The sequence below is a fragment of the Herpailurus yagouaroundi genome, unplaced genomic scaffold, assembly GCF_014898765.1.
Source record: "Herpailurus yagouaroundi ecotype Mexico unplaced genomic scaffold, PumYag 161, whole genome shotgun sequence".
Lineage (NCBI taxonomy): Eukaryota > Metazoa > Chordata > Mammalia > Carnivora > Felidae > Herpailurus > Herpailurus yagouaroundi.
Genome location: NW_024412402.1, coordinates 20,961,570 through 20,981,854, shown reverse-complemented (window position 1 = coordinate 20,981,854; position 20,285 = coordinate 20,961,570). Strand labels below are relative to the sequence as shown.

The 20,285-nt window shown below is 40.4% G+C and overlaps 1 protein-coding gene across 1 annotated transcript in view; it reads right to left on the bottom strand.

Moving 5' to 3' along the window:
• TMEM45B (transmembrane protein 45B) overlaps positions 1-20,065 on the bottom strand; it is a 39,827-nt gene extending 19,762 nt beyond the window's left edge. Inside the window, exon 1 of the mRNA XM_040483541.1 lies at positions 19,964-20,065. The gene's annotated coding sequence lies outside the window, so the exon portion shown is untranslated. The remainder of the gene's footprint in view (positions 1-19,963) is intronic.
• Between the last annotated feature and the right edge of the window lie 220 nt (positions 20,066-20,285).

Sequence of the window (20,285 nt, the reverse complement as noted above, 5' to 3'; positions counted from 1 at the left end):
ATTGAGCCAAGGATTTTCAACCTCCCAATCACTACCCTGAACCGTGTCTGTTTCCCCTGGCAGCAAAACTATTTGTTTTCATGGTTAGCACCAAGTTACTTAAAAGTCTTTGAGTGAAGGGAATTAATGGCAGCAGCCCCAGGCAACAAGGCCATAGTCTCCAACTGTTGTTACCTGAAGATCTAGTAGCTTTTCAAAAATAAAAGCTTCTGTTGAGAGTTTAGCTGAACTACTCCATAATATTGCTGTCTCCTCCATTTTGTGTAGCCAGGTGGCCTGCAGGGGCAAACATGCCCTAGATAACAGCTGCAGGGCCACAAGTAAACGCGTTCAAGATATGAGTTCCCCAATGGCCCTTGTAGTAAACAGTCCTCCTCCTCTCAGGGCCTTCCCCTTATGCAGCCCTTAAATAAGACCCCTGTGAGGCTTACCAAAACCCTGTTCTTTCTTGTTTGAAGTGACCAACCCAGACTTAGCCTGGGAATCCTAAGGGCTCTATTTGTGGGTCCCAGTAAAGGTATGTACACCGGGTCCTGCCACAGTCTCCACGTGTACTCTGCCTTGACCTCCCCGTATGGCCCCTTGAGGCAGGACTTGTACCTTCTCCAGGACCTGGGAGTAATAAAATTCTCTATTTCAGTAGTATCTTGTTGAACAGAGACTCACCATCAGACACCCGGGCACCCTTCTTAGCAAATGTTAATTTAACAAAGTCACAACAGCTTCTCAATTTGTTGTCTGACTTTGGTTCATTACCAGTTCCCAGAAATGGCTGGTTTTGACAAATTGTCTAGCTTTATACAATTTTTTGGCTTGTTTTTAGTTTTTTTGCAGAAAGAAACTGCCTACCTATTCATTCTGCCTTAACTGGAAGGCCTTCTTCCCCTTCTTTTTTTCATTTTTTTTAAGACCCTATATTGATCAATATTTTTTTTAAAAAATTCTAACGTTTATTTATTTTTGAGAGAGAGAGACAGAGTGCAAGTGGGAAGGGGCAGAAAGAGAGGGAGACACAGAATCCAAAGCAGGTTCCAGGTTCCAAGCTGTCAGCACAGGGCCTGATGCAGGGCTTGCACTCATGAACTGTGAGATCATGACCTAAGCTGGAGTTGGATGCTTAACTGACTGAGCCACCCAGGTGCCCCACTGATCAATATATTTTTTTAAAAACCTCCATTTTCTTTTCATGTTTAACCGAGGTCCCTCTCAAGATCCAGCCTGTTATACTCCCTTGTCTTCCTAGCCAGAAGTGCAGAAAAACCAGCTTTGCAAATCCTTCCTGTCCCGTCTCATTTTTTTCTGAGGAACGGTACCCTAAATAAAGGCAGAGTCCTTGTCTGTCTTTCTGTAGTGCATACCACTTGTCAAACCCCACCCTTCCCTTTTACCTGGTTTAAGATGCACCTCAGTGGATGGTAGGGCCCACAGCATGTCTGTAGAAACTGTTTCTAAATTTACTTATGCTACTTGGAAAGCTGAATACCTTGATTTGATGAGGGAGAGGAGCAGGGAGGTAGATTTCTTCCATTAATCAATTATTAGATTAGTTTATTTGCTTAGCTACATCATAGGACATGTGGTAGAAATACAGGATGGGTCAGTTTCAATAAGGAGAAACAAGGTAATAACTAATTTCAAATAGAAGAATAAAAATTTAGACTTCTGATAATTTTGATAACACCATTCAAACAGGCTAAGTCCCTGAGAAGTCTAGCTTAAAAAAATAATTTAAAAATAAGTATTAAATAAAAAAAAAAGCAAATACTCAAGGGGTAAGCTGCCAAGAATTACATGGTACAAAATATTTCAATCTAAGGAAAACCCACAGAGAAGAAATATCAGAAAGTACTTCTGCAAGGAAAAGTTTCCTAACATTCTTATTTTAATATATTCATTGTTTTTTGATATTGTGTGAGATAGCATGGGAGTGTGAAGGGAAGATTGAGTGTTTTGGAGAGGTGGTACCTTTTTTTTTTTTTTTTTTTTTTTTTTTACTTTTTTTTTTTTTTTTGAAAGAGAGCATGAGCAGGGAAGGGGCAGAAAGAGAGAATCCCAAGCAGGCTCAATGATGCCAGCACAGAGCCTGATGCCGGGCTGGAACTCATGAACCGCAAGATTGTGACCTGAGCTGGAGTCAGATGCTTAATGGGCTGAGCCATCCAGGCAGCCGTGGAGAGGGGGTAGCTTTGAGTTAAAGCTGGCAACCAAGAAGACTAGTGGTTCGTGTTATGTCTAAGGAGATCACAGGAAAAGGAACATCATTTGAATAAGAGGTTTGACATGCTTTCCTTGCCCTCCTTATCTTTAGCCATTTCCCCCCTCTATATTCTCTATTTTTCATTTGAGGTAAGTGAAATGAAGACAGGTTGATGGTGTCCAGAAGAGAAAATGCGGGTAAGAGTAAGGAAGAATAGGGGACAAGGAAAGAAGAGGACAGAAGAGTCATAGACATAGAGAGAGGGAGCAAAAGAAATGAAAAATTATGGCCAATGTCATTTGCCTGTAGTTAAAAACAAAACGTGATATGGGCCTTTAAAAAAAAAAAAAGCCTGAATTTTCCCTTATTTTAGATGAAGAAAGTACACATAGTGGAAGGATAGGATGTACCTAGATGAGTGAGAGACTCAAAACCAAGAAGAAAAATGAATTTTATTTTCTTCCTTGAGTGCCTGGGCTTAGCAACCAGCACCCTCCAACATTAGAACCAAGGACTTGGCTTTCATACTTACTAATACATACTTAATGAATTATGGTTTATCTTCACCATGGGATATTATGTAACCATTAAAAAGAATGAATTAGAGCTATACCAGCTGTTCTAGAAGGTTTTCCATGAGAGAGCTGGCTGAGACAAGCAAGATGGAAAAAACTATTACTTATAATATGACTCCATTTTAAACAACAAAGGTAATGTCCTGCATATATGTACTACATATGTATACAGGTATATGATTATATGAACAGGGAAAGCAAAATGGAAGACTACTTTGAGGGTATTTAACACTATTCATTAAGTATTTCTGGCTCTCTGTCTTCTAGGCACATGGTATGATTGCACTTTCTGGCCCCCTTGTCGTTGGGTGGGGTCTTGTGAGTTGTGGGCAGAAGTGACATGTGTTAGTGCTGGGAGGAAACACATAATTAATTGGCAGTTCCAGACCTCTCAGAACACATTTCCCTTTACCACATTACTATCAATGTTCATGACAGTAGCTTCTCCATCAGTCTAGATCCCAGAGTGAGGAGACATTGAGCAGAGCCCCAAACAAGCCATGATGAACACATGGCATAGGAAAAATAAACAGTTGTTGTAATGAGCCACTAAGCTTCGTGGACTGTTTTTATCTAGGATAACCTAAGTTGTTATGAGTTGTACACATATATATGAGGTTAACATGTTATGGGTAGGACACTCAGGCTTTTGCAGTTTCTTTAAAAAAATATTGGAGGGGCGCCTGGGTGGCGCAGTCGGTTAAGCGTCCGGCTTCAGCCAGGTCACGATCTCGCGGTCCGTGAGTTCGAGCCCCGCGTCAGGCTCTGGGCTGATGGCTCAGAGCCTGGAGCCTGTTTCCGATTCTATGTTTCCCTCTCTCTGCCCCTCCCCTGTTCATGCTCTGTCTCTCTCTGTCCCAAAAATAAATAAACGTTGAAAAAAAAAATTAAAAAAAAAATAAATAAAAAAATATTGGAAAGGGGCGCCTGGGTGGCTCAGTCGGTTGAGCGACCAACTTCAGCTCAGGTCATGATCTCACGGTTTGTGAGTTCAATCCCTGTGTTGGGCTCTGTGCTGCCAGCTCAGAGCCTGGACCCTGCTTCTGATTCTGTGTCTCCCTCTCTCTCTGACCCTCCCCCACTCATGCTCTGTCTCTCTCTGCCTCAGAAATAAATAAACATTAAAAAAAATTAAAAAAAATATTGGAAAGCTTTATCATATCAAAGGAAGAAGTTATGATGCTGTAAGAATGGTAGAATTTATACTAAAAAGGCGCCAAAGACTATTTTGGCAAATTGTATCTGGAACTGTCCTGACTCGTGCCTTTTCTTTCTGATACCAGATAGACACATTTTATCTTTTGAAATGGTGACCAAGTTCTCCTTGGCTTGAAGATGGCTGTCTTCTCCCCGTGTCTTCACATACATCTTCCCTCTGTGTGTGCCTGTGTCCTCTTATAAGGGCAACAGTTAGATTAGACACCTCCCTGATGACCTCATTTTAACTTAATTATCTCTTTAAAGAGATAATCTTTAAATATAGTCACCTTCTGACATACTGGAGATCAGGACTTCAACATATAAATTGGGGGATGGGGAGCGTAATTCAGCCCATTATACCACATTTTATTTATTCATCACTTAATTGACATTTCCATATACTTTTGTAGATTTAATTACTAAATCACTACAAAAGACAAATCAGATGTATCAAAGAAGACACTCTGAAGGTTTAAACAACCTTACTAAGTATTGCTGCTTTGTATTTCTGGGACAGTTTTTCTTAATGAATCTGAAAATCGCCCTCATATGGTTCTAGAAGTCTCAATGCTTTCTTGCTATTTCTCTCTTTTTCTTTTTTTAAATAACAGCCTTATTGACATATAATTCATATACCATAACATTCACTCCTTTGAAGTATATAATTCAGTGATTGATGGTATATTCACAGTTGTGCAACCATTACCACTATCTGATTTTAAAACATTTTCATCAACCCCGAAAGAAATCCCACACCCATTAGCAATCATTCTCCATTTCCTTTCAACCCCTCTGACTCTGGCAACCACTAATCTACTTTCTATCTCCATGAGTTTGCCTATTCTAGATATTTCATTTAAGTGGAATCCTATATCTCTGCCTCTTTCAGATAGCATGGTTTGAAGGTTCATCCATGTTGTAGCATGTAAAAGTCCTTCATTCCTTTTCATTGCTGAATAATTTTGTATTGTACAGATATGTCACATTTTGTTTATCCATTCATCTGGTTTTTAAATCTTAATCTTTTAATTTTTTAAAAAGTTTTATGTTTTAAGTAGGCTCCATACCCAATGTGGGGCTCAAACTCATGACCCTGAGATCAAGAGTTGCATGCTCTACCAACTGAGCTAGCTAGGTGCCCAATCCTTTATATTTTTAACTGAAGTATGGTTGACATATAATATCCATTCACGTGTTGATGGATATTTGGGTTGTTATGAATAATGATACTATGAATATTGGCGTACAAATTTTTGTGTGTACCTATGTTTTCATTTCTCTTGGGCATATACTAGGAGTGGAATTACTTGGTCATATGGTAACTCTATGTTTAACATTTTGAGGAACAACCAGACTCTTTTCCAAAATGGCTGCACCATTTTCCCATCTCACCAGCAGTGTATGAAGGTTCCAATTTCTCCACATCCTTCCCAACACTTGTTATGTTCATCTTTTTAATTTTAACCATACTAATGAGTGTGAAGTATATCTCATTGTTTTGTTTTATTTTGCTTCCCTAATGATTAGTGATGTGAAGCATCTTTTCATGAGCTTATTGGGCATTTGTATATCTTCTTTGGAGAAATGCCTATTCAAATTCATTACCCATTTAAAAAATTTTTAACTTGTTGAGTTGTAATAGCTCTTTATATATTATAGATACAAGTCCTGTATCAGATATATGATTTGAAAATATTTTCTCTCTTTTTGTGGGTTGTCTTTTTACTTTCTCTATTGTGTCCTTTGGATCACAGAAACTTTTGATTTTGATGAAGTCAGTTTATATTTTTTTCTTTTGTGGTTTGTGCTTTGGTGTCATATCTAAGAAGCCATTGCTTAACTCAAGACCATGAAGATTCAATCCTATGTTTTATTCTAGGATTTTTACAGTTTTATCTCTTACATTTATGTCTATGATCCATTTAATTAACTTTTGTATGTGGTGTGAAGTAGTGATCCAGCTTCATTTTTTGCATATCTAATTGTCCCAGCCATTTGTTGAAAAGGTTTTTCTTTCCCGCATTGAATTGTCTTAGTGCCTTTGTCTACCTTCTACTCTTGAAAATGGATTTCATCAATCTTCAAAGAAGGGCCTTGCCTACAATAAGATGAAACTGTGGTAAAGAATGAGTAATTCAACAATTATGACACATATATTAAATGTTTTAATAGAGTGTGCAGAGTGTTATGACAATGAAAGTAGGACTCTGACTCAGCCTGGGAGAAATAGGAGAAAGATTATAAAGGGAAGTGTCCCTAAAACTTCCTTGAAAAACAGGTAAACATAGGTAGTGTGCGTAAAGCTCCAGACAGAGCAAATAGTACATGCCTAGACTAAGAAGCAGGTGTAGCCAATCATCCATATGGTCAGAATCGAGCTAGATAATGTTTCTTACTCTCTTTACCCTACCATTCCTACTTTCTTTACCAAGAAAGACCTAATGTCATTCTCTTCCATGGCTGGAATGCATTAAACCTTTAAATTGTCTTAGGTTGGGAATGAACAGAACAGTATACTTAAAAGTCAAATCAACCAGACATTGTAGTCCTATGTGCCCAAGAATCTCTAGAAAGGATATAAACCAACTCACAAATGGGCCTGAGGAAGGTTAAGTTAGAAAGATGCAAGTCAAGTTTTATATTAGTTCAGGTGAATTCTATTTCCTTAATTTCCCTAAAGGAAACTGGATTCCTACATGTTCCTTTAAGGGGGAAATACAGTCATATAATAGAAAGAGCACAAACTATGGAGCGTCAATCTTTGCTGCTTTTACTGGTAAGGTCATGGACAACTTCCCTAACCTCTTGGTACCCTTTCAGTACCCTTTCTTCCAAAATGAGGACCTTAACACTACCTCAGAAGCATCTTGTGAGGATTAACTGAGAATGTCTAGCAGCTAACAGTGTTTGTAAGTGTTTAACAAATATTAGTTTCCTCTCTTCTCTGGTGTTCTCATACTTATTCCCACAATTAATGGGGGAGAAACCTGGTTTCTCTTTTAGGAGAAGTATAATTATTGAACTAAGGCTGCTGTATCTTTTAGTACTAACTTCAAGTGGGGAGAGGGGAATTATGTTGAACCTTTACCTGACCCTGGAGAAGGTAGTGGGTTTTTTCATTTTTTAAAATGTTTATTTATTTTTGAAGGAGGGAGAGAGAGAGAGAGAGACAGAGCATGAGTGGGGGAGGGGCAGAGAGACAGAGATGGAGACACAGAATCTGAAGCAGGCTCCAGGCTCTGAGCTGTCAGCACAGAGCCCAATGTGGGGCTTGAATTCGTGAGCTGGCCCAAAGTCAGATGCTTAATCGATTGAGCCACCCAGGTGCCCCTGAATACCTTTTTAATAGAAATGGGATATGTGTTTGGTCAGTAGGCAAATAGGTAATGGGGAGAACAGAGAATATTATTTTGAATCTGTCTTTGCCAACAGAAACACTTAAATGGCTTCTGGTCTGAGTTTACTTTGGAATACAACCAACCCTGCCTGACTCAGCTTTCTGTTACTCTGCAAATAACAAGCCTAATACCTCCCACTTTCTTCTATGAGCTGCTTAGTAGTAAAATGCAGAGGAAGCACAAGGTACAGAGTTGAAAGTTCTCTGTGGCCCATGGCTGATGTGACTATGGTTTAGTCCTGAACTTCAGGCAGAGTATCCCTGCTCTATAGTAGCCTGGGAGCCCTTAAATAACTCTGGAGTCTGTCACTTCTTAAAAAATTTTATAGCTACTACTGTTATTGTTATTTTCTCTGTAAGTTGGTAGGTAGGTCCTTGGTCAGAAGGCTCAAAACCAGAATAAGAATTTGAGCCTTGTTTTGGCATGAGTTCATGATGCCGTGGAACAAAATTCCATGAATAAGAGCTCAGTTACCTCCCAAGTGAGTTTAGATTTCTAAGCAAAAGATGGTCTCATTCCTGCTTCCATTTTTTTTAATGGGATCCCATTAAATAGGCTGGGTGCTGAGGAAATAATAAAATGAATAAGAAATGACCCCTCTTAAAATTTGTATGGAACCACAAAAGACCCTGAATAGTCTAAGCAATCTTGAAAAAGCAAAGCAAAGCTGGAGGTATCACAATTCCAGACTTCAAGTTGTATTATAAAGCTGTACTAATCAACAGTATGGTATTGGCATAAAAATAGACACATTGGTCAATGGAACAGAATGGAAAGTCCAAAGACAAATCCACAATTATATGGTCAATTAATCTTTGACAAACCAGGAAAGAATATCCACGGGGAAAAAGACAGTCTCTTCAACAAATGGTGCTGGGAAAACTGGACAGCAAAGTGCAAAAGAATGAAACTGGACCACTTTCTTACACCACACACAAAAATAAATTCAAAATGAATTAAAGACCTCAGAGTGAGACCTGAAACCATAAAAATCCTAGAAGAGAGCACAGGCAGTTATTTCTCTGACATCGGTTGTAGCAACTATTTTTTCTAGTTAGGTACCTTAAGGCAGGGGAAATGAAAGCAAAAATAAACTATTGGGACTACATCAAAATAAAAAGTGTTTGCACAGCAAAGAAACACAACTAAATCACACAACTAAAGGCAACTAAAAGGCAACCTATGTAATGGGAGAGGATAGTTGCAAATGACATATCCATAAAGGATTAGTATCCAAAATATATAAAGAACTTATAAAACTCAACACTCAAGAACCAAATAATGTGATTAAGAATGGGCAGAAGATATGAGAAGACATTTCTTCAAAGAAGACATATAGATGGTCAACAGACACATGAAAAGATACTCATCATCACATATCATCAGGGAAATGCAAATCAAAACCACAATGAGATATCACCTCACACCTGTCAGAATGGCTAAAATCAACAACACAAGAAAAAATGGATGATGGCAAGGAGGTGGAGAAAAAGGAACCCTTGTGCACTGTTGGTGAGAATACAAACTGGTGCAGCTGCTCTAGAAAACAGCGTGGAGGTTCCTCAAAGAGTTAAAAGTAGAACTACCATATGATCCAGCAGTCACACTACTGGGTGTTTACCCAAAGAATACAAAAATTCTAATTCAGAGATACATGCACCCCTATGTTTATAGCAGCATTAAATAAATACAATAGTCAAACTATGGAAGCAGCCCTTAGCACTCAGCGTGGAGCCTGACATGGGACTGGATCCCATGACTCTGGGATCATGACCTGAGCTGAAATCAAGAGGCGACACTCACCCGACTGAGCCACCCAGGTGCCCTTTAATCTGTGCTTTTATTGAATCCTCACCTGTGTCCTGTGAGTTCTAGCACTCATGAACTTCTCTCACCCTTTGTTGCCTTCTTCCTGTCAACTATAATCAGGCCCAAGAATTTTTCACACAAAATAATAAGAGAAAAAGGAAAAAGAAACAAAAAATTCTGTTTGGACCTGGGTCCCTGAAGAACCATTGTGTATCTCTCTTCCTATTTACTATTCCAAACATAAAAGTAATATAGCTAATGTATATAAAAGTTGTAAAGAATAACAACTGTGTGGCATGACTCAGCTTAAGAAACAGAATATTACTAACATCTTTGGAGCTTCCTATTGACACATCCTTGATAGCTTCCCTGACTTCCCTCTTGAGAAGTAGCATCATTTTGAATTGTGTGTTTAGCAATCACTCACTTTTGTCTTGTTCTATACTACATACATTTAGTACATACATGATCTTCAAACAACATATAGTTTTGCAAATTTTTAAACTTTATACATATGTTCTCAAAATAGGTGGATCTTTTTCTCACCATCTCACCTAGTCCAGAGCCAAAATGCCTTTGATAATAGGTTTATTTATAGACAATTACAGTTTCTAATATTAAAATTATTTGGAAAGTCATTAATTATTGAATTAAATTACCACTTAAATGAAATTGTCTTTGGATAGAAAGGGATTTTGATGGTTTGTGTATTGCAATCAAACATTGTCAAAATCAGTTAAATTTCATGAAAAAACCTGGAAATACAATTGCTGTCTCTATTTAGTTCTGCTCCTTCACCACCATGACACTAAAATTACATTCACAGGTGTCACCAAATCTCTTCATATTGCTTCATCAGTGGAAATCTTTATAATATTATCTGAGTAGACCTCTCTTCTGTTCCTGCACTACTCTGTAGCTGACACCATCCCTTAGTCACTCATTTTTGGAATTATCTACTGCTCTTGGCTTTCAAGATACTATTCTCTCCTGGCTCCCTTCATCTGCTATAATCTTCTTTTTCTCCCTTAAATGGTCCTCTTATTTTTCCTGTCTCTTAAACATGAGCAGACTTTGGTCCACTGTTCTATATAGCTTCTTCTGGCAAGAACTCATACATACCCATAGTTCCATTACCACCTGCACGCTGATGACTCTTTTCTCTAGCCTTGACCTTTGCCCTTAGTTTCAAACTCATATATCTAACAACTTGCTAAACCAACAGACACACAAAAACATGTAGATTCTTCTTAGACACCTCAAAGTCAACATGTCCCAAACTGAATTCATCATCTTCTTTCCCCACCAGATTGGTAATGGCTTAACATCCAGTTACTTCTAAAGCCAGATTCCTAGGACTCATCTGAGACTCCCTTTTATCCCTCTCTCTACCCTGCAGTGTCCCAATTCCCCAAGAGACTAAAATATTCTGCTTATTTTGGCTACCCAAATTTTCTGATGTTCTTTTTCCTTTCTAGTCCTACGATAGTTATCTCATTTAGGCTCTCATTGTCTTTTGCCTGGACCGCTGCAGTGCCTCTAATCCTGCCATCCATAAATCCTTTTTCCACTCTGCTACCAGAGTCATCTGCCTAAAATGTAAATCTGACTACGCCACTATAGAATCTAAAATATTTCACTGACTAACCACCACCCAGATGTAGTCCATGCCCCTTTGCATTGCACATACCCAGAATGTGGCTCTTGGCCTGTCTCTCAAGCCTCATCTCCCATCTGTCCCCACCACAAACGTTACAGTGCTCATGCTATTCCCTCCACCTTGTGTGTCTTTTCCATTTTTTCTTCGTGTGACTTCCCTTTTCTCAGTTTTCAATAGGTGTGCCATATCTCCTCTAGAAAGCCTTCTGTGAACTTCCAGGCTAGGCTATGGCCCCACCTCTGTTCTAGCATAGTACATTATGCATATCTTGATTTTTATCACTTAACCTGTTATATTAAAATTACACATTTACATGTCTTACTCACTAGACCATAGGCTCCTCAAGAGCAGAGATCTTATCTACTTCGTGTTAAAGTTCCCATAAACTTTCCCATAAAGTTCCCATAAAGCTTGCCATATAACAGGTCTTGATCTGAACTGAACTAAATCAACCTAGCCATAATCCTGAATCATGAGGACACTAGCTCCTGAATCCAGTCATTTCTAAGGGTGCTGCTATCATTACTTTTTCATATAATTTTTAGAGCGAGATGAGTCCTTGAGAGATCTTCTAGTCCTTAAGAGATCATGCCTCTCAGACTGGTGTACAGGTAAGCCCCAACAGTCAAAATATCTGAAATCACATGACCAACATGGTTACCATCATAGAATTATCAATTTCACCTTAAGATTTTGGGGAAAATTATTTTCATGTTAAAACAGAGATGTGGGGCACCTGAGTGGCTCAGTCTGTTAAGCATCCAGCTCTTGATTTCAGCTCAAGAGCATAATCTCAAGGTTGTGAGATCAAACCCCACATGGGGCTCTGTGCTGATAGCATGGAGCCTGCTTGGGATTCTCTCTCTCCCTCTCTCTCTCTCTCTCTCTGTCCCTCCCCTGCTCATGCTCTCTTTCCAAAAACCACCACCGGCAGCAGCAGCAGCAGCAGCAACAACAACAACAACAACTAAAAAGATGTATTTGAAGGTAGCATAAATTTTTTTAGCATTAAGGGAGACTATAGCTTATGCCATGCTGTTTTCAGCCAAGCCTCCATGCCATGAGAATACAAGTTCTATGGTGAGTGGTAGCATTTGAGAAACACTAATCTACAAGATCATTTGATCTTGTAGTTCAGTTCTTGTTCTCTATAAAAATAAACAATCCCAGTGAGAAAAAAGCCTAGAAATTATCTCAAAAACAGCCAGAAGAGAGAGATTTTTCATCCTGGGTCTAGGTTAGTTTAAACAGGTGTCCACCTGATAGGCAGGATAGGTCTTCTGAAATTAGTACATCAGTGTGCTTTGTGCAAAATATACCAGAAGACAAATGATGGTAGGGGAGAAGAGACAGAAAAAAAATGTTAGAACGGAACAAAGAGAAAGGCTGGGTCAAAGTGGGGGCCAGATCAAAAAGAGTGGAAGGAAGCAAAGGACAGTACAAGAGTGGCATGGAACAAGAGAGAAAAAAACATCCAAATAGAACTGTGATTAAAAACGGTGCCAGATGTAGGGTGTTTGGTGATAACCCAAGAAATTATTACATCTTCAGTAAGATGATACAGGGAGTTGTCACTCCTGGAAATTCTACCTGAAGTCCTGGTAGAAGATCTTCCCAGTCTTTTTTCCAACAGCTGTTCCACACATCAAATTTGAGAAGGAGGTATCATCTTCCAGAAAAAAAAAATGGCATAAAAAGATGCAAAGGAAACAGAGGAAACATCAAGGGGACAAGTAGGAAGGGTTAATTTAAAATGGGTAATGGAGTCAATTTAGCTAGGGCCTCTTATGTATCAGGCATGGTTTTAAGTGATGGTGAAACAGAGATAACAGGGCTGGGCCCCAGTCTCCAAGGGCTTTGCTGTCTTCTTTAAAGGTGCCTGAGAAGGAAGAGCCAACAGTACAAAATCTGGTATCTAATGCCTAGGCTTTCTGATGAAGACGTCTTTGAAAGCTAAGTCAGGAATCATTCCTGTGACACATACTATCTGGTGCCTTTTTGTGACCTAAAATTTTCCCAGCAAAGAAAAAGTGCTGACCCTGCCCCAAGTTTTGGGTATCACATGTCAGGCTAAGCAAAGAAAGAAAATAGTATGGATTTGCAGAGTGACCTTCAAGGGCAGAAATTCTCTCCCAAATTCTGTAACTAAGACATTCTTTGGAGGTATTAGGAAAATATTTTCTCAATATAACCTCTTAAAGAGAAATAAGAAGCTAACTATAATTTTCCATCTTAATTAAATATTCTTCTAAGTGTCATTATTAAGATTAAGATAAATATTGGCATGATATGGAGCTTCTCCAAAGGCCCTAACTTATTCTGGATTAAGTATTTCTCCGCCGGTGGGTAATAAATGTTTCGCAAATGGTTATTCCAAAACAATTTGTTGTACTTGTGCTTACAAGACTTTTATTACACTAAAATCTCAGGCCTTTTTATTTTTACTTATTTATTTTTTAAGTAAGCTCTATGCCCAGTGTGGGGCTTGAACTCACAACCTCAAGATCAAGAGTCACATGCTTTACCAACCGAGCCAGTCAGGTGCCCCAGAGCATCTTGCTTTTTAATAGAAAAGAACTCACTCTCCGTGGAAGACTGCTGATTGTCTCCCTGCTGCTGACAAAAGACACACAGAGGAACACAGGGGTACACAGAGGCAGCCACTTCAAAGGAGGGGGGGCAGAGTCAAGAACTAAATTCTAAATGTTTGAATCCTAAACTACCACTTACCCACTCAAAACAAGAACCTTTCCTATTAAATGGATTACATAATAAATAAATCAAACTTACTAATGGTCTTTTCTCAAACAGGAATAAATGGCTAGATATGGGGTCTTCCTGATGAGAAACTGATTAGACTAGAAAGCTGCTAGAGACACAATGATGAGCCATCAAAAAAGCCTGCTCTGGATAATCGCCCTACAATGAAGCTCACAATCTGCAAGCCACACTCACAGACTATACATTTTGGCATTTTTGGTACACCATTCTTAAACACGGACAGTTGAATAAAGCTTCTGCCATAAAAGGCAGAACAGAAACAACAGAAAAAAAAGGGGACTTTGAAAATATACAGACACCATTCGGGATACTCTCAAAATTAGAAAAAAATCAGAGCTAATATTCTCAGGGAAATAGGAAAAGATACTGCATCCATAAAAGAGGAGCAGGATGCTATAAAAATTTCTTGAAAGCCGCCTCACCCCACCCAAATAAAAGTCCTTGGGAATTAGAAATATGATGATAGAAATGTAAAAATTTAATATAAGGGTGGGAATATTTATTAGAACTAAAAGATTAGAGTTTTTTTTTTAAAATAGAAAAGATAAGAAACCAAGAGGGAAGATTCAAGAGATCCAGCATCTAAGTAATTTAATGTAAGTTGCAGAAAGAGCAGAGGAAATTATGCGACAGAAGAAAACTGAAGAATATGATTTTTAGATTAAAGAGTCCTTTAAAGTATCCAAAACAATGACTGGGGGAAAAAAACCCAAACCAGTATGAACTAACAACATTGTGAAATATCAGAACATGAGGACTAAATAAAAGAAAACCCTACAAACTTCCAGACAGAAAAAAAAAAAATGCATGGGATCAGAAATCATAATGGCATCAGCTTCTCAACTGAGCGATAAGAAGGGAGAAGAAAACGGAGGAATGCCTTCAACATTCTGAGGGGAAATTAATTCCAACTGATAACCTGTATCCAGCCAAACCATCAATCAAATATGATGGAAGAAAAATGACATAAATGTACAAAGACTCAAAAAGCCAGGTCCTGGGGGGCCTGAATCTTCTATAATTTGGGGAGCCCTCTTTAAGAAAAAAATAATAAAATTACCAACACAAAATTGGGTGTGAACGTGAATATTTATTTAGATTGAGAAGAGAAATCACAACAAATGGGAACCTTGGAGATTCATGGCTCTTTCTTCTAAAATCTTTTTAGAAAATGTGCCCCAAATGCTTCATGATGGCGACCTGGCTTTTCCTCTCCACTTGTCAACTTTCAACGGTTTGCAGCCCTCACAGAGGCCTGCAAATGTGAACTTCAGCAGCTCCTGGATAAATTTGCCTCTGTCTCCACGTGGCTTTTCTCAGGAAGCCATGCTCCAGCAAGACCAAGGAGTGAGAGGGCACAGAATCCAAGAAACAGGAATCCGGTACAATTGACAAGGTGGTAGCAAAGGAAGCTCCCAGTGCAACAAGGAGCTCAGAATAACCAGTCTCAGAGAATAGGGGGCTGGGCAGGGATGCTTCCAAGAAAAGCATATCAGACTGACTACTTACTTGATGCTTAACTCTCTACTGAGAGGAATTTTACCATCCTGTCAAAGTTTGAGTCAGTATTGTAATGAGTACTCAAAAAACCTAAGCAACTGAAGAAGAGGTAGCAATTACTAACTCCAGGTATAGAGAAAGGTTGTACAAGAAAGGAAGTGTAGAAATCATGGTGTATCACATAGCTGGAAAAAGTCATAATAATGTAAACACTAAACATTGGTATATCAAAAAAAATAGGCTATAACTATATTAGGACCTTGCAAGAAAGGGAAACAAATATGAAAAAGAATAATGAGGGTATAAGAGAGCTACATCCTTATCCTCCCTGGTAGGATGTCAATAGATACTATCCAGAACTGGGAAAAGAATGAGAAATAGCCAGTATTAGCATGTTACTTGGGAATATGGTGGTAAGTATGAGAAAAACATAGATGAGAGACTGAAAGTCATTGCCTCTAGGGAGGTAGCTGTGTAGACTCAGTAAAAGCCTTGTAAAACTTGTGACTTTTAAGACTCTCCATTTATTTGTGTTGACCAAAATTTAGAAACAGCCTCAAGAGGGATGAGACAGAAAGCCTTTGGAAATAAAATGAAGGTGCCTCTGATAAACTAGCCCCAGTTCAATGTTTTTCAAATTATGATCCTGTGACCACCTGTGTTCAAATTATCTGGAGTGCCAGCTTATCATTCAGATTTATAGACTCATTCCAGACCTAAATAATCAGCATTTCTTGAGGGTGGACCTCGGAATCTATAATTTTAAAAAGTTCCCCTACATCCACTGCATTATCTATTGCTTTTTTAATAAACCAAAAAACAACAACAGGTAAAAATAAAATAAAAATAAAATAAAAATAAAAATAAAACAACAACCCATATAGAAACAAAGAGTCAATGACTCATAAAACATATTATGGCAGATGCTGCTAGTTGCTTACCCTATATCTATTTTCCCCTTCTTCCTTAACAGACTCCCTATTTTGTTATATTGGCAACATGGCTGACTAAAGCACTAGATTTGCTCAGGTTTTCCTATAATTAGGAGTGGTTATGTGACAGAGTTCTTATATGAATGAGAACTTTCAAGAGTGGAACTTTCAAGAGTGGAACTTTCTATTCTATCTATTTCTATTCTAGTCTATTGGGTGGAACTTTCAAGAGTGATATTATTATAAAAACAAGGACAGATTCAGCTGGTACATGCCTTCTGCCCTTCCTTCTGCCCTTCTTTCTGGTAAGCCCTCTCTGATACGAAGAGGTGCCTGTCTCTCAGTGAGGACAAAAGGTGCATGCTAAGGATGGTGGTGCAGGAAGACAGAGGAATCTGGCCCAATCCTCAGCTTCTCACCCCCAGGCATCCAGCTATTTGAGAAAAACAAACTCCTCACTTACTAAGTTATTGTAGTAGGGTTTTCCGTTACTTGTAGCTGAATGAAGTCCTAATGACATCTCATCCTTGTTCAAACGTTTGTTTGGTAAGTACTGAACGCATTTTTAAAAATTTTCTTTTTTTGAACGTTTATTTATTTTTGAGACAGAGAGAGACACAGCATGAACGGGGGAGGGGCAGAGAATCGGAGACTCGGTGAACTATGAGACACAGAATCGGAAACAGGCTCCAGGCTCTGAGCCATCAGCCCAGAGCCTGACGCGGGGCTCGAACTCACGGACCGCGAGATCGTGACCTGGCTGAAGTCGGACGCTTAACCGACTGCGCCACCCAGGCGCCCCAAGAACGCATTTTATTGAGTGCCCACTACGGGCACTGTGCTCAGAAAAACACAATGGGCCAGATCAAAAGGCTTTTTCTCTCACGGACTGTGGAATCCAGTTAGAGTAGGAGAATCTATGGATATTTGAGTCCAGGATTCAGGGAGGCTATAGTTTGCTGTCACAGACCCAAAACTGAACCACTTGACTTATGTATCTAGGAAATCCTCGAGGGACCACATGCTGGAAACAGCAGTAGTCTGAACACTGGGAACCCTAGGTTTTAGCTGCAGTTCTTCAGCCAAGTAGGTTTGGGTACTTGCTTAATTTTTCCTGAATCCCCTTTTGTTCTCGGAAGAAACAAAAAGATTGGGCATGATAAATATTTCAGGCTATCCGCAGCTCTAAAATGTTTTTGCAGTTACGATGAACAAAGATGGGCATGAAAGATACCAAACAAGAATGTTCCTAAATTTAGATTCTAAGAGTTCATACTCAGAGAGTATGGTAAGTAAATGTTCAGGAAAAACAAATCACAGACAACTCCTCACCCCCAAATTACACAAGCAAACAAAAGAGCTCCCCTGTAGGGAGCTGAGGTATTATGGAAGAAGTTCTGGCTTAAGGTTGGCTTTGCCACTTAACAACTGGATAACCTCAGGCCAGATACTCAGTATTTCTGTTTCAGTTTCCTCAATTATGAAATAAGCTATTACTATTTCCTCACAGTGCTGCTTATGGAAATTGCCTTGTACTCTAAAGCTGCCGTGGTATCAATAATGGTTTATGATATCTAAATTCCACAGGGAAATACATGAGTGTACTTTGGTATCTTCAGCTTAAATTCTTCATCACAGAAGGCTGATAGATCTTTTGAGTTTCAGGGAGCCTGGGTGGCTCAGTTGGTTGAGTGTCTGACTCTTGACAGCGAGGAGCGTGCCTGGAATTCTCTTTCTCTTCCTCTCTCTCTGCCCCTCCCCTGCTCCTGCTCTCTCCCTCAAAATAAATAAATAAACTAAAAAAAAAAAAAAAAAAAAGATCTTTTGAGTTTCTTTGTCCCTTCAGTAGTGCACCTTGTGACCCATTTTATTTTCACACAGAGAACAGACAAGAGAAACAAAAACAGCTCAAATTCAAATAATCTCTGTTTATTTCTAGCCCCCAGTAAAGGTTTGGGGGAGAAGACTGTTTAATTAAAAGGGAAGCTGAGTCCAAATGACGTGTGGGGATTCTAGTACTTACTTGTAGCCTCTAATTGTTCCTATTGGATATTGCATAGTATTGTACATGATTTAGTTTTTGTTTCATGACCTGTCCATAGAAACAAATACAGATTTGAAATCTGTCTCATACATGCCCATTAGTTGATGACAGAGTGGTGACTTCTATTCTCTTACCGACAATTATAAAAAGTTTTGCAATAACAGGAAATTTGGCTATGGAATAGGCTCTACATGTGGTAAAACTGCCCTTACCCACTTTCAACAAACAAATGCATTTGAGGGAAGGAGATAATCCTTTAATTATAACCAACATAAGCAATTTCTGTAGTTTGACCGTTTAAACATGGCAGCCGATGTTAACTTGAAGGTGGTAAGGAGACAAGAGAGAAGTCTTTCTTTCTCTTTACTCCTTTTCTCCCCCAGCCCTTGCCAAATCCTATCTCAAAGTTCCATTTGCTGAGATTAGGCAAGAGACACACCAAGGACATACTGGGGAACATTCCAAACAGAATCACTGGTGTCAACGCGAGCTTTGATAGTCTCACTTGAGCCATCACAACCAATTCCAGAACCCACAGAATACATGAAATAAGTACGTGGTGATACTGTGCCTCCCATGGAACAAGTGAGAAGATATCAAAGTCCTTTAAAAGGAAAGTGAATGCTTGGCTTTCCTAATACCAGAACCATTAGTGCACAGCCAGAAATAATGCCTCCCTTCTGCTTATGTCAGGCACTCTCCCTTGGAAAATCAGAGAACCATATTCAATGAAGCTTTCGTATCAATTGCATGGCTTTCTCAGAAACTCTAGGAACAGAGGGTAACTACATCCTTATTGAGCCCATGAACTCTCAGTCCATGAAGAACTATGTTGGACTCTCAGAGTGTATGAGGAGTCTCCCCTACGTGATTTAACATGGACAAACCCCGGATTGTATTGAACAGGTTGCACATCTGGCCAAAGAGTACATGTTTCTTAGGAATGATAAGCCGTACTACCTATTAAAGTGAATGTAAAGACAAGGATAAAATTCTTATGCCACTTTATGAGCCAAACAGGGCGGTGAGTAGGGCAATGAGGCAAATGGTCAGGGATGGGGAGGAACATGGCACTCACTGAGGGAAATGGCAGAAGACGTGAAGGAAATGGTCACTTCTGTGACTCTTAGAAGAGGTAGCTGGCTAAAACTTTGAAAGGCTGAAATGCAAATCTTTCTTATATCTAGGGCTAGATTACGTTTCTAGAGATTATCCTTCTGCACCCAGGCAGGGTCCCCTAAAACTATTTTTAGGTCCAGTGTAAACCTCCCCAACCCCTGCTAATCTTACCTCTTTGCGCCTGACATCCGTTTCTACCCACTGAAGTATTAGTGGGAGCTAAATCATGACCCAGGAAACTTTATCAGTCAATCGCCTCTTACTAAATTCTAGGCTTCCTGGTTTAAGGAAGTATCTGGTTGGCGGTGTTTGTGGAGTGGCGCTAAAAGGACAGACAGTAGGAGGTAAGTGCCCACGGCGGTGTGGAGCTGGAGAGGAGCGGTCATGGGCCGGGTGTCCCCGGATCCTCGGGTCCTCGGGGGTGGGGTGGGGGGGAGAGGGGCGTTGGTGGAATGGAGGGCAGGGGCTTCGCCCTCCGAAGCTCCGCTCGCCTGGCCACACGGTCGACCTCACTGGCTGGGGACGCAGCAGTTTTCATCCTAGGGCCGCCGGCGACCCGACCCAGGTGCGCACCGCTCCCGAGCAGTCCAGCCCCTCCCCCTGCCCTGCCGGAGCCCGCTCCCCCCGCCGAATCCCCTCCCGTTCCGAGCGCCCCCCTGCCCTGTCCGAGCCCCCTCCCCATCGGAGGCCCCCTCCCCTGGCCCGGCGTCCGCGGAGTCCGAGCCCCCGGCCCGTGGCGGCGTCTCACCTGCGCGGAGCGCCTCCGTCCTGCGCCGACTGCGGCCGCCACCCAGCAGGTGCGAGCGCCCGGCCCGGCCTGGCCCAGCAGCGCGACTGCCTGCCCTCCCCACCGCAGACTGACCGCCTCGCCCCGCCGGTGCCGAACGTGCGGAGCCTCCCGGCTCTAAGCCCGAACTTCCCTCCACGCCCCCCGACACTCCCGCCGGGGCGCAAGACACGCCCTAAGGTGTGCTCCAACAGGGGCGGGGTCCTGGGCACCCAGGGCGAACTGCGACTAACCGTGACCTCCTATGATGCAAAGCAATTACAGAAACCTGGGAGGCGGCGAG